This window comes from Fukomys damarensis, unplaced genomic scaffold (genome assembly GCF_012274545.1).
Source record: "Fukomys damarensis isolate Sample0158 unplaced genomic scaffold, DMR_v1.0_HiC HiC_scaffold_1, whole genome shotgun sequence".
In the NCBI taxonomy this organism is placed as follows: domain Eukaryota; kingdom Metazoa; phylum Chordata; class Mammalia; order Rodentia; family Bathyergidae; genus Fukomys; species Fukomys damarensis.
In genome coordinates, this window is record NW_022900913.1 from 25,368,505 (window position 1) to 25,383,234 (window position 14,730).

Sequence of the window (14,730 nt, forward strand, 5' to 3'; positions counted from 1 at the left end):
GAGGTGGGAAGACTGCAGTGATTGGGAGGAAAATTCTAAGAGTTTGCTTTGGAGCTATTGCATTGGAGATGCCCACTGTACTTGCATGTGTACCAATCAAATAACAGTAGTATTTGGTTGATTCAGGAATTTCAGAGGAGAGGATGGGCTGATGGCACAAATTTGGGAGTCATCAGCATATAGTTTGTATTTAAGGTCACGAGATTAGGTGTGAGTACCAAAGAGATAAGTAGAGATTCAGAAAAGAAGGTGAGGAGGTAAGCCTTAGTGAAACATTTATTAAAAACATAGTTACAGCTTTATAAGGGCTAATTTATTTTTTCCCCATTACATTAAAGCAAATAATACAATTGTATTTATCATTGGGATCTTGTACCTTTACATGATATGTCTCAGTTCTTATTTTTTCCCCATACCCCTGCCCTCCCTTCACTACCTATTTACAAAGACTTTGCTTCCAATTTTTCCTTTTTTCACATTTTTTCTTTTCCTTTCCCCTTCTCATTTCTCCTTTTGCCATTTTATTCCTCTTTTATACTATCAGTTATACCATTTGAACCTTATTTACACTTTTAGTTTGGGCTAATTTAATTTAATAAAATAATCTTATAAACAGCCTAGTGGAGAATGCTGGAGCAAAGAATCATTATTTACTGAAGCTTCATTCATTTTTTAAAATTTAGACACTGCAAGCTGCCTAAGTGCTTGAACAAACTGTTCCCTGGATCAAAATCTTCATCAGTGACTGAGACTATTGTTAGAAATTACTGCTAATATTTCAAAACAGTGAAGATTAACCTTGGACCCATTTAACAAATTTAGAATATATTTTGTTTGAAACTGTTATTAATGACAGGTCTACACATATGAAAAATGAATACAAATCATTTAGGAGGATCCAATGACACTGGATCTTATGAAATGGCATAAAATTAGTGGGACTGAAAAGATTTCATGCTTCCATTCAGTTCAAATTTTAAGGAGATTCACTGGCAATCCTATGCATAATTTGATCCTTTTGACTTTTAGTCATTTTCTCTTTTGGAAGGCATGTATAACAGTTCAACTAAACTATATTTTGAATTTTTCGTTTTTGTGTTTATGGTACTGAGGATTGAACCCAAGACCTTACACATGGAAGACAAGTACACTACCACCGAGCTACATCCCTAGCCCTCAACTATTTTTTTTAAAGCAAGACATAAAGTGGAACTCCCATTTTCACAATTCAAAAGACTGAGCTCTAGTATTGTAACATGAAATAAATCCAGTTGCTTGCATACTTCAGAGTGTGACTTTTTCCATTCTTGGTTCTGTTCTTCATCTCTTGAGTTCTTAAGGGACAATAATCAAAACTGAAGCCAAAAGCCTGACATAGCTTGTAATAAAACTGCCTTGTTTTTTCTCAAAAATGTATTATCTGAGGATAATAGGATGGATTTCAGACCAAATGCTTCAACCGATCCCTAGAAGTGAGAACTTTATGTGACTATCCCAGGCTTTGCATTGCCATAATCCAGTTATTAGGTTAGTCTGGTTGAGGGAATAATGGGAACATAGCAGAGCCAAGAGCTCATTGGAAAAACTTGGTGTAATATTGAAGTTTTACTCACAACAGTAAATCACACTGAGAAATGTTGAAGGGTCAGAATAGGAAAAGATATTAATCAAATGGGAAGTGGTTATCTTGAGGGTGAAATAGTGCCAAGATGGATTCAGTCACAATGGGAAAGCTGTGGAAATTGTGAAGTGTCGAGCTATAGCAACTGTTGTTATGTAATAGAACTTTCATATTCTTAGACATCCACACTGGAATACAGAAGAGTAAAGGGATATGATATGTGATTTATTTTTACATGATTAAAAAACAGATAGATGCATAATACAAGCAGATGAGCAGTGACAGAGAGAGAGAGAGAGGGAGAAAGAAACAAAAGAAGTAGAATATGCAACTGATAAAGTAAGTGGAAACATTTGTTAACAATAGGTGACATTTTTCCAGCTTTCCAGAATGCTTGAAATCATTCCCATATTCAAAGTACACACACACACACACACACACACACACACACCCAACACCAAGAGCAATTAATCTCGAATGTTGCTACCTAAGCCATATTGCCTCCCTTGTGCCTTCACCATCATGCCTCCCCCATACCCAACTCAAGAATGTCTTTGGCATCCTTCAAATAACTAATTCCCTCACACTTCCTCTGAGACAGTAAGGAACACCAGTCTTCTTGGTCATCCTCTCTTCCTTTCTCTGAAGGCCACAATTCCTAGTTCAGAAAAAAAAATGTATATGTATATATATAAATCTGGAGGACAGAGGCAGCCTCTTGGAGGTTCAAAACTCTGCATCTGAGTGTCCTATTTGTCAGTGCTTTGCTGGGGTTCTGGGTCTCTAATATTCAGGATCTTTCTGTGGACCTCCCTTGCCTAGCTAAGGTGTCTCTGTTAAGGCTAACAGGTGGAAGGGGGCCTTCTGCCACTTCTCTCTAAGGGTATTTTGACTGCCATGTGATGTGTTCTCTTAATGTGTTTTCCGGTTCATAAAAATTTGAGCCAGATTTTAAATTTTTGAACAGATATCCAAGTTATGTTTGTTAATTGACTCACAAATTTTCTTTAAGAGGCCATGAGACTGTACATGTATCAATATAAAATATAATGTCACCTTAAAAAAAGTAATAATTCAATGCAATAGAGTAAGCCATGCCACTAAAGCAGCTATAAAAGAGTCAAAAGAAGCTCAGATCAGAACAACAATGGGGATTTTCTAACTTTAATGTGCACTCAATTCTCTAAAGGAATGCTGCTACAGAGCCGCTTGAAACTGGTAGTCTGAGGTGGGGCTGAGATTCTGCATTTTCTAGGCGACACCGATGGCGCTGTTCCTTGGAAAGTGCTGAGTGGTATGTGCTCTGGTGCCTTACAGGAGGTTGTGCTCCCTTAGCCGGGAGACCTTCAAGACAGAGAAAGATTCGAGTCAGGCCATGAACATAGAGCAGAGTTTAGGTAGATGAGCAAGAAAGAAAGCATTTCAGGTGTGGGGATTGAGTGAACAAACCACTAAGGTCAGAATAAGTTTAAGTTGCATGGAGATTGACCAGTAAAAGTCTGCTGGAAAAGCCCCATGTGGTGGAGAGGAGGAGGCAAGTTTAGGATGGAAGATTTGAAGATGGGGCTAAAGAATACGAACTTTAAATTCTAGGCAAAAGAAAGACAAGAGACAGACTGATGTGACACAGTATGTTTGGACAAGGACACCCTAGATATTTACACTTCCATGGGACACTATTGTTCTAATCCCTTCCTGTGAATGGAATATTTGAAAAACACTAGACGCTACAGAAGAGTCATTAAAGGAGACCAGTTTAAAGTTTCTGGCTCCAAATTATTTTTCTCAGATCTTGCTAGCTAATTCTTTACCTTACAGTTTACATATACTATGCTCAAGGTAAATAGACAAGTGATCAGCATTTGGTTTTGTGTAATTGAACTCTAACTAGAGAGAGAGACTGAATATCTTTAGGGTAGGATAGAAAAAGCAAGATCCAGAATCCCTGTTAAATACAGGCCTAATGGGAATTAGTCTCACACAGCAGTGTGTCAATTCAAAATAAAATCTGTCACTCAGATAATAAACAGGAATACAACGTAAGTATTAAAGTGTTCTCACAGCTCTTTAACTGCCGTTGGCAACTGGGCCTTCAAGTAAATACAGATATAACACAGTACTAACTCCTTAGTTGCATCTGTAAGAATGGAGAAAGATTTTAACAATGTTTTCTGTGTTTTTCTATCTTCCCAGTCATGTGTCTCTTCACATGTCACAAAGGTGCGTTTCATATCCCCTTTAAGTACCTGCAGTGCAGACAGCATTTGTTGTGGGCCTCACTGTGTCCTCTAAAAATACGATACAAAATAAGGGTCATCAACATCACTTATTTTACCACTTTAATCAAAGGTGAACCTGAAAATTTCAAGGTTTCAGGGAAGGTGATAACAGAAAAGATTTAAATGCACATTGTTTACTTTTCTAAAATCTCATAAAACCAGTAACGTCTGTCCCACAATTTAGGATTTAAAAGCCCGTGTGAGCTTAACACATAAATAGGGCTGCAGAGGATAAAAGTTATCAGAGGCCTGTAAACATTCCTTCCATAACTTTTTATCTTAAAGGAAAATGGGTTGTTTTACAAAATAGGGAAAGAGGCCAAAAGGGAAGTCAAATGTTGTCAGTGTGAGTACATGCATTCTGAGAAACCTGGAGTGAATCCATTATCCAAGCAACAACAGCTGTGTATCTCTTCAGCTTGACTTTATCAGTACCGTTTTGAGAATCTTTTAAAAGCATTTTTTACTGCAATGTCTGTAAAAGAGAAGACATAATAAAAGTTTTAATTGAAGTGCTTTGGTAAGGTTTGTGCCATTGTGCTAATATAACTGATCTGATTTGCAGACAAATAGATCAGCTCTTTTGGCTAAATAACTTCCATAATTCAGAACAGAGCTGTATGTCTTACTGCCTAATTTCTCATTCAATCAGGAGAATTAGTTAAAATGAACAGTAACAAAGACTAATGAGTGATTTAATGGTTCTGGAGAGCACAAAGCCATGTAGCAAGAGGGAAATCTGTGTGTCACCACTTCCCAGAACAGAATAGTCGGAATGAATTCTGCTTAGTGATCAGCCAAATCTTTTACAGACACAGACATTCTCTCTTATAAAAAGAATACAACTACACAGACCAGACTATTAACTTAGCACAATGTAGCTAAGTTACAATAGACTGTAACTCAACTTAGACTGTATTAACCTGGCCAAAAAAGAAATCATTTTTGTTACCAATGATACATCTACCTTCACTCTTCCTATGACTTGTAGTCCTACATTACCTCAGTTGGGTGTCATGGTTTCACTTGACAATTCATGTCTGGAAGAGCCCTTCACTCCAAGGCTCTTTTTCAGTCCTTGTTTTCTCTTGTCTGAAAAAAACCTGTGAGTTGACATAGAGCTTTAGATAACTATGGAAATGATTAATGTTAAAATAAGATACACTGTTAAATGTATCAGCCCCATGGACACTGGTCCATGGGCAATGATTAGGCTTGTATCCTGCAGCAGTGTGCAATAGGGACCTTAAAATGCTACAGAAAAAAGTCACAAAGAAGTCAAAGGTGGCAGGTGCTTCTAACCTGTGTAGGCATTTTTTTTCCATGTAGACTTTACAGTAAGGATACACAATTCAAGAAAGCAACTCTAGTCAGTAGCAATTCAGGTAGAGGAATATTGTTCACAAAGAGGTTTTCAGCAGAATCACAATGGAAATGGATGAGATTTAAAGAATAATCCAGTTGAATTAATCTGTTTTACAGAGGAGGAAGTTGGAGTTACAGGAAGACTGAATGGGTCACCCCATATCAAACTGTCTTATAGAGACTGGGGGAGGTCAAGAAACCACAGTGTGTCCAACACCAAAGGTTTTCTGTTTCACCAAAGTGTCCATTTGTAATCCTAACTCTGTAGCTTTAGTCATGAATCAAAACATAGGAGGATTCCAAATGCTCTTTATTTTATTTATAGTTCATGATGTAGTCACATTTGTTTAATGAACAAGACCAGTGATTGTTCTTCTAGGACCCTTTGAAAGTTTAAATTGGTCTCTTTGAAATTTAATCCAAATGCTTATTTGTAGGGACTTTCCAAAAGTACCTGTAATGTAGTTAGATAATTCATTGCCTTAACTAGAGAAACCTGTGAATCTAGCACAGTCATGCAGCTGAGGTTTTATTATCTAGAGTCTTTGCTTACTCAGTGAAAGACTCCAAAGAACTTTATCACCAACTGTACTGGGTAACCTTGCTGAAGAAAACAAATGTATCTATATCTATATCTATGTTTATATCTATGTCTCTCTCTTTATCTTTCCATCTGTAAAATCAGGCAACATGTAGAGTAACACAATGAGGAAGTTTATAAAAGATTTGGAAGTTATACAAATCTTTGAGATAGATAAAAACCAACCTAGGTGTGGTGGCTATAATCTGCATAATTTAGGGTATAATTTTTCTAAACTACCATCTTTAAGACTCCCTTAAAAAATGGAAGAACTCTCTTGCCCACTCCCTGACTGTACCATCTTTATTTAGGCTTCACTCCTTAATTGTCTCGATTGCTTTTCTTCTTCTTTCTTGTACCACACCCTTGTTCAGGCAGAGTGCTACAAAGAAGTGGCCCTTCAGAGAGCTGAGTTTCAATAGGTCCAATACTGGGCAGTCAAGTGCCCCTCCTTTACTTCCTAGAGTTCTTCCTATGTTAGGGAGACAAATCAGATGCTGTCCACAGGGTAAGGCAGAAAGAGCACCAGTGCCACCACCTGGATACAGGGAGAATGAGGCATCACTCGAAGTCATTGTGAGTCCAAGAAGGAACAGGTGATTGTGCTTTGCCTTTGGCCCTTTCCTTTTAATTTCCTTATTGCAATTTCTTTGTCTTTCTCTTTTTTTCACTTCTCACCTTTCCTACACATATATGTTAACCCTTTTCAGTTTTACCTATTGTACTGTTTAGGAAGAGGTCCAGAGAACAGTGAGGGGCCATCCCAAACTGGAAGAGGAGGGAGGCCAGAATGAGAACTCATCCAGTGAGCTTTGTGCTTGTATGTAGGTTTACATGTTCCCTCGAAATACAGGAAAAGCTTCTGGGTAAAGTTTGCCTCATGCTTCTTGAGGTTTAGTTAAGCTCAATCAGATCCTCAGCTCTGATAGTGTCAGAAATTTTGTTGTTCTGTGAGGAAAGAAAAGCAACATGCCTTACAGTCCTCATCTGCTTTGTGATGCTAGAGCTTTGCAGTGCTCCAGGATACAAAACTCTATTTTATGTGATAGGATTTTCTAGTTACTCTAACCAGGAATTCAGGGAAGTTGACTACAAATGATTATGAAAAGGCAGAGTCCAAACCAACTTTCCAAAGTGGACCTTCTTGGCTTCTACAGGGACTTTAAGTTCTGAAGATCTCCAGCTTCTACAGACAGTTAACCACATGACTGCAGAAGTCAGGCACGCTTCTTGGTACTTGTGTAGAAAAAAGGAAAGTAAACAGCTTAGTGTTCTAAATTTAGGTTAGTTTTTTAATTCTAGGAATTTAGATAACATTTCTGATGTTATTCATTTCAGTAATTATTTTTAGTAACCTATTTCTGGTCTGCTTCTGTCCTGACGTATCTGGAAATAAGCTATGGGCCACGCATTGTGATGGAGTAGTTTTTTTTTTTGAGGGGGGGAATATTGTGTATCATTATGAGGAGCTTGGCTTCTGTTTTCTACCCTAATATTCTGAGACTTGTTGATTTAAAGGAAAACTTTTAGAGGACTTTTATGATTAGGTATAGACAGTTATGCCTGATAGGCTCAATCTTAAGAATGATTGAACCATCCAACAAAAATTGTGAGATTGGTCCAATGACTCAGTCTTTGACAAACAGTAGTAATCCATGTAATTTAATTAAATAGATGAACTCTGAATACTTTTATTCTGATTTAGGCTCCCTCTTCGTAATCATTCGCAAATCTACTATAAATCTTGGTATGTGGTAGATATTTAACAAACACTACTGGGATATGCTGAATTTTTAGGTTCCAGAATGGAAAAGGACTATGCTGTAGATTTCAGGAATAACAAACACCTTGTAAACCGACAGTGTCCACCTCTGTAAGCCTGCTTAGAGCATTCTTTATTATGGGAAGAAGATGGGCAGAGTTCTGGGTGACCCCCTTCTACTCTTTACCAGCAAAGAACTGTTGTAGTCTTTCTGAAATTTTTGCTTTGGGCTGAGAATTTAAAATTTGAGCCTTTGTAAGGGGCTAAAGGTATAGGGAAGGTGGGATGGGTAGGGGGAAGGGTAATAAGGGAGAAGAAAAAAATGTGTGATAATGAAAAGAAGGAAATAAAGTGTTTGTAGATGGGGAGGGGAGGAGGGGGTGAAGGGAGGGCAGGGACAAGGGGAAAAAATGAGAACCAAGACTTGTCATGTAGAGGTACAAGATCCCAACAATGAATGTAACTGTACTGCATCCCTAAAATGTACCAATAAACTCAATTAAAGCTGAAAAAAATCATTGTATTAGTTTTTATAGGATAACAAAAGCAACATGTTTGCTCAAATAAATTTCAAACAAATTTTGAAAAAGCAACATCCACTCATTTTTTTTTTTACTCCTATGCTCAATATATAGCTATAATCCATACTTTGGAAAGTCCCTTTTATTACTTCCCGTCCATTACCACAGAAACCTCTATGCCCCTTGTAGTCAATTCCCTTGACACCCATCCTCTGATAATTGATATTTGTTTTCCCACATCATAGTTCTACAACTTTGTATAAATGGAATTATACAATCAGAAGTCCTTTATATTTACCTTCCTTCACATAGATGATGTTTTTGAGATATATCCACAATGATGTATAAATTAATAGTCCATTTCTTTTTCTTGATGGTAAATAAGTATATAAAAAATTTGGGTTTGGTTTTTTGAGAGGGTCTCACTGTGTAGTTTGGGCTCATCACCTTTCAGCCCAGGGTGTCCCAGATCTCATGGCGATCCTTTTGTCTCAGCCTCATAGATGCTAACTTGCTCTTTTTTCTCTTTATCCTATTCTTTGTTTGTGACATTTTTGTTCCTTTCTTTCTTCTTTGAATTAGTTTAGTTTTTATTCCATTTTTTCCAGTTTTGTTTTTATTAGTACATGTTTGCAGTATATAATGATTACATTCCTTATGGGAAGTTGGTACATGTACATTATTTTATTTATTATCAGTCAACAAATAAATCCAGTTCTTATTGTACCATCATGGCCAGAAGGAATTTTTGGAGAAGCAAAAGGAAAGACATTGTACCATATATGAAGATATGTTATGATGTTCATGATAACATCAGAAGAAATAAATAGATCATCATAGATAAATAGAGAACTACAAAAGTGGCCATATAAAGATACAATTTATTAAAAGGTGTCACAGAGAGCATCAGAGAAGTCACAGTGTTTCAATAGTGTTTCAGAGACAAATGAGCATTCATGTGGGAAGAAGGAAATTTGATTTTATATCAGATGATACACAAAAAATCCACATGAATTGTATACCTCATTGTGATAGGCAAAACAGCAAACATTTTAGAAATTAATACTAGAGATGATTTTCACTGTGTGAAAGTAGGAAGAGATTTTAACATTACAAGTGGGAAGTAATATAGTTAAAAAAACCTTAGTAGTAACTAGTAAAACATCAGTAAGTAGTGACCAGGTAGATACAAATAATAACTACAGAGGAACCTTCACAAATCACTTTGGCAAAATTAAAAAAATCCAAACATTATCACAATTATTGATGTTTCCATTAATGGAAAGTCTCATGCATAATTGTGGGAGTGAAAATTGGTAAAACTGCTTTGGAAAAAATTTTACCTTTGTCAACTAAAGTTTAAAATTATGATCCAGCAATTCCAACCCTAGGCATATGGTCAACAAAAAGTGGGAACATACCATGGTGCATGAAAAATCCATTCATTATGAAGAAACCCCACTTAGAAACAACTCAAATATTAATATTAAAATGAATAAAAACAATGGAATACTACAAAGAAAATATTTTATTTATTTTAAAATCAGGTTTCCTGGAATTCTTTAAATACATGAGTGTTAGTCAGCTATCCATAGATGTAATAGGCTACTTATGAAGTAGAGAAGTTTATTTAGCTCACAATTTTGGAGAATCAGAATCCAAGACCAGGTAGTCCCATTGGTTTGGCCTCTGGTGGGGGTGACAGATGGTGGCATCATGACAGGAGTGCATGTAGGAGCAAATAGTCACAGAAGTAGGAGCCGAAAGAGGAGAGAGCGGGATTCCATGATCCCCTTCAAGAGTACAAGCACAGCAACCTGGAGACTGCACATTAAGCTCCATTTATTAAAGGTTTCCCCACTTCCTAATAATGCCACCTTAGGAGTCAAGTCTTTCACATAAGATGTTTGGGAGACAGCCAACATTTAAAGCATAGCACCCTGCAGTGACATTTATTAATTATATGCTTAACATTGCATTCAAAAGTAAAGGAGCAATAACTAGCAAGCCCATCTTATGTTAGAAAATGATTTTGATCGTGTCAGAAAATTCTTACTGTACAATGCTATATCGTAATAGGTGAGTGAATCAGGTGTGGTGGCACATGCCCACCATCCCAGCACTCAGAGATGCCGAGGCAAGAGGGTCACAAGTTTGATCCAAACCTGGGAAACAGTGAGACCTGGTTTCAAAATGAAAAATAGAAAAGGGAAGTGCCTCAGTGTGAAGACCCTGTGTTCTCTTCCTGGTTACACACACACACACACACACACACACACACACACAAAAGGAAAATTGAGTGTATAGCATTATTTCAACTTGGAAAGAAGACAAAAAGGAAATACACTTAAACGTGAACTGTGGATGTCTCTGGGATGACATTTATTTATACAAGGGTCTATTTCCTTCCATCAGAAAAAGTATGTACATTTAATTTAAAAAATATACCAATAAGGTAGTTAGTGTACAACTTTTAAACATGTAGATGAAAGAAATTGTCTTTATTTACTTTACTTAGATAGTCTTGTAGAACCAGAGCTCTGAAGCACACAGAACCTAGCATATTTTACAGCAGAGAGATTGTAAGACTAGAATTTCTGAGGACAGAGGAAAGGCAACATGACCCTTCGATTGGAAAGGATCTTGCTGAAGACCTTTGGCAGTTTTTCTAATCATAATATTATTGTTTTGACTGATAATCATTCTGTGTCTGCCAATGGCATTGTTCCTCAGTGACAGCAGGTGATAAAAGGGAGATACATGGCCCATGGTAATGTGGGAAACATTGTTCCTTGCCATAGGAAGAAAAGAGTCTTCCTTCCCTGAGTCTTGAGTGTTTCTTTACTCATGTCTCTGCAAGGTAACCAGGTTTACATTTAACTTATTTTTTATTTTAGTGCTTGTTTTTTAGACTTATGTGTTTTATGTTGCTATTGAGGTTCAGTTAGTAGTACAGTGAGATTTGGTTTGATGATCTTTGTGATAAGCTACACAGCAAGATATGTCCCCTGTGCCCCCTTTCCCACCAATTTCCTGGCTTCCTCCTTAGTCATTTTCAGAATGATTTTGTTCTTTTTTAAATTTCTTATGAATGGAATCAAATAGTGATACACAGTAATAGAGCTTTGATTAGAAAATCTAGTCTGAAATTAGTTGGTCATGCCAAGACTCTGGAATGTTATGAAACACTTCCTGAAAACAGGTAAATGCTTCTCTACAACAGCAACTAAAATGAGGTTAAAGCTGCTCCCCTCATCTCATCCAGTTCTGAAACTCCAGATCCTGAAGATACCACCTTCAGGATGCTGTACCTGGCTGTGAAGTTAGGGAAATTCGGCTCTAACCTTGTAATTTCTGCTAACTAGCTTCACAGTCTTGCTCAAGTTGTTTGCTTCATCTCTGTTCTCATTAGTTCTTATAATCTCTAAAATGAATGTGACTACAGTGGCCCTTCCTCACATAAACAGTGTTGTTTAGGATCTTCTTTCAAGTACCTTTGCCTCTAACTTATGTAGAAATGGTGGTGAGCACATTTGTTGTGGGACAACTCTTGTTGTGGGACAACTCTTGTATTGACCCACACCTTCCCTTCCAAGCCCACAGTCATCTGGTTCCGAATAGTCATTCCAGAGCTTGGCTCTATTTTCTGGTGGTAAACTGCTGTACCCCATAACCAACTTCTCCAGAACATTGTCATTAGCCTGGATACTTGCCATGCCAAGTATGTGTGGAGTCAATCTCTCTCTCTCTCTTTCTTCCTTTCTTTTTACTCTGGGGTTGAAATTCATATTTTTGCATGTATTAGACAAATCCTTTACCAATGGGATAAATAAACCCCTAGTTCCAAATCTCCTTGCATTTTCCTAAATAATAGGCAAAAAGACTTTCCTACTTAGAAGAACTATATTGAAGGCTTGGTGATAATGAAAGTATAACATAGATTATCTTAGAACAAGACAGATCCTGATTCTGTATGGGATGAACGTTATATAATTTTGAAGGTTTCTGTAAGAAAAAAATCCTCCAAAATATCTAAATTTTGCAAATTTAAGAAATATATGGCAGATGGGCATTGTGGTACAGCCTGTAACCGCAGCTACTCAGGAGGCTGAGGGAGGAGGATCATAAGTTCAAAATTAGCCTGGGCAACTTAGTGAGACTCCATCTCCATATAAAAAAATATAAAGGGCCTGGGATGTATCGTAGAGCTCTCTGGGTCCTACCTCCTGTACTGAAAGAAAGAAAAGAAAAAGAGTCCATGTGTATACATTGCTAAGCCTCCTCTCAAGACCTTTGAGGGGACCCTGGACCCTATAAAGTGAGGAACCTTGGAGATTAAACTTCAGTAGCTTCATAATGAATCACCTTCAATCTTAATTGCTCCTAAAAGTTTCCAGACCCCACTCTGATTACTTGCAAAATTCCTTTCAAGCTCCCAGGAGATGCAGAGCCAGTCCAGCTCCTAACAATGGCTATATTGAAGAATTATCCCAAATTTCATTTTCTTCACCAGAATGTAGAATGATAGGAAAATGCTTTTTTTTTTTTTCATGGAAATGCCAACTCTCACCTGCAACACGTAGCCTGGTCCATGTGGCACAGATTTGGCCATCACAAAGCCTGATGGCTGGGTTCTGAAGCCCTTATTGACACTGTATTTGAGAAATTGTTAGTTAAACCAGTGCACTCAATACTTAGGACTGTTGTATTTCAGAGCGTGTTTTAGGTGAAGTAAAAGATAAAATAAGATTTATCTGTTTATCTCAACTATCAGTCAAGAAGAGTTTAGGCAAGTAAATAGATACCATCTTAAGAAAAGAAAAGCAGTACTATTCAACATAAAAAATTATCCAAATCTTTTGAGTCTACAATCTTGCTAATAGATTCAGTTTATATTATGAAACCAAATTCTTAACATTTCAATATAACAGACTTTCCAAAGAATTGTTTAAGTACTGCCTTAATCTGCTTGACAGTGATTCCCCTCAGAACAAAAGGAGACTGACCCTTCCTAGTGATAAAGTCCATTTTCTTCTGAAATAAACCAGCTGCTTTCAGTGTCCTAAAAGGTATTTCTGTAACTTCAAAAATCTAAGCTCTAGTTCTCCCAGGGCAACCTCACACATTGTGTAATAATACCTTATCTATTCACAATGCAGTGTGAAGATTAAATTAAACAGTGTTTGTGAAAGTGCTTTGCAGTCTTTAAGGACTTTGCAGATATAAGCTATGTTAATATTAGAGAATTGCAGCCAAAGCTTTTTCAGATAAAATGATTCAAGCACTGGAAATTCTCATTACTTGTGTTTGTGACACCAAGAAGGGCAAATCAACATCCACAAATGCTCCCAAATCAAATCTTCAAGCAAATCCTCTGTGTTATCCACCTAAGGCTGGTGAAATAGCCCAAAGCTGAAGTAGAGAAATGCAGGGCACAGGTTCAACTTAGAAACAGCTGTCTAAATTTAGTAGTTTCAGAGGAACAATACATTTAAATACATAAAGCAAGACTTTAAGAAAGGCCATGTCAGCATATTAAGGTAATAATTAAGTGCACCTAGACAACACTAGACATAATTTCTGTGACAATGTAGAGTGTAAATAAATCGTTAACCATTTTGGTCTATAATGTTGACATTAGTCCCAGGCCCTATTATAACTTTATAAAGAGGCTTCAGTGTATTTACTGTCTTCCCACAGGGTGCAGAGCAGAGTCTGGCAATTTAAGATATGCTTCTTATTATGCAATAAGTTTTTCTTTAATTTATTATCTAGTTTAAGTTCTCTTAAACCTCAGTCTTTTGTTGCCTAACTTCACACTACATTTTTATTTATATTTAGTTTTTATGTAGTTTCATTTCAAGCAATAAATCCATAAAATCTTGAATTTGATGGGCTAGTTCTCAATTTTTAAAATAGACATGAAATTAAATTTTCTTGGATTAAAAAAACATTCTACTATGTGGCATCCAAAGAAATCCCATTGGTACTAAACTACAATGCAGGCAAAGCTGAAGCACTGCATGTACGTGGAGGTGGTAGGAGGCCTGGACCAGATTAGAGCTGTAAGAATAACTGGAAGGCATTTAGCCCAGCCTCCACTAAAACTTACAAAACAAACAAGGGAAATATTAATAAATACATGGGAAATTTCTGATACACCGATCTACGTAATTGATGAAAAAGTTACAAAACTCAATGGATCCTTAATTTTAAAATAGTCATGTTAAAAACAAATCTAGAAATTGTAGAGCATACATACTTTCAAAGTGCACAGAACATTTTCAAGAAATTCGATGTTGGAATGAGCTAAAGTAATTCTTAATCAACTCCAAGGGATAGAGGTCATATAGAAAATGTTTCCTTTAGTTTTCCTCATGGAGTTTGTTGGCACTTTTTAAGTGTACAGTGCAGTTGCATTTATCATTCAGATCCTGTACCTTTACATGATAGATATAGTTCTCATTTTTTCCCCATACCCTGCCCTCCCTTCACCCCCTCCACCCTTCCCTATTTACAAAGACTTTGTTTCAATTTTTCATTTCTCATAATTTTTTCTTTTTCTTTTCCCTTATTTCCTTTCCCCTACCAATGTTTCTTTC

General features: G+C 36.8%; 1 long non-coding RNA gene across 1 annotated transcript in view; it reads left to right on the forward strand.

Moving 5' to 3' along the window:
- Positions 1 to 1,817: 1,817 nt before the first annotated feature.
- LOC104849111 overlaps positions 1,818 to 14,730 on the forward strand; it is an 83,963-nt gene continuing 71,050 nt past the window's right edge. Inside the window, exon 1 of the long non-coding RNA XR_776647.1 lies at positions 1,818 to 1,960. This is a non-coding gene — a long non-coding RNA (uncharacterized LOC104849111). The remainder of the gene's footprint in view (positions 1,961 to 14,730) is intronic.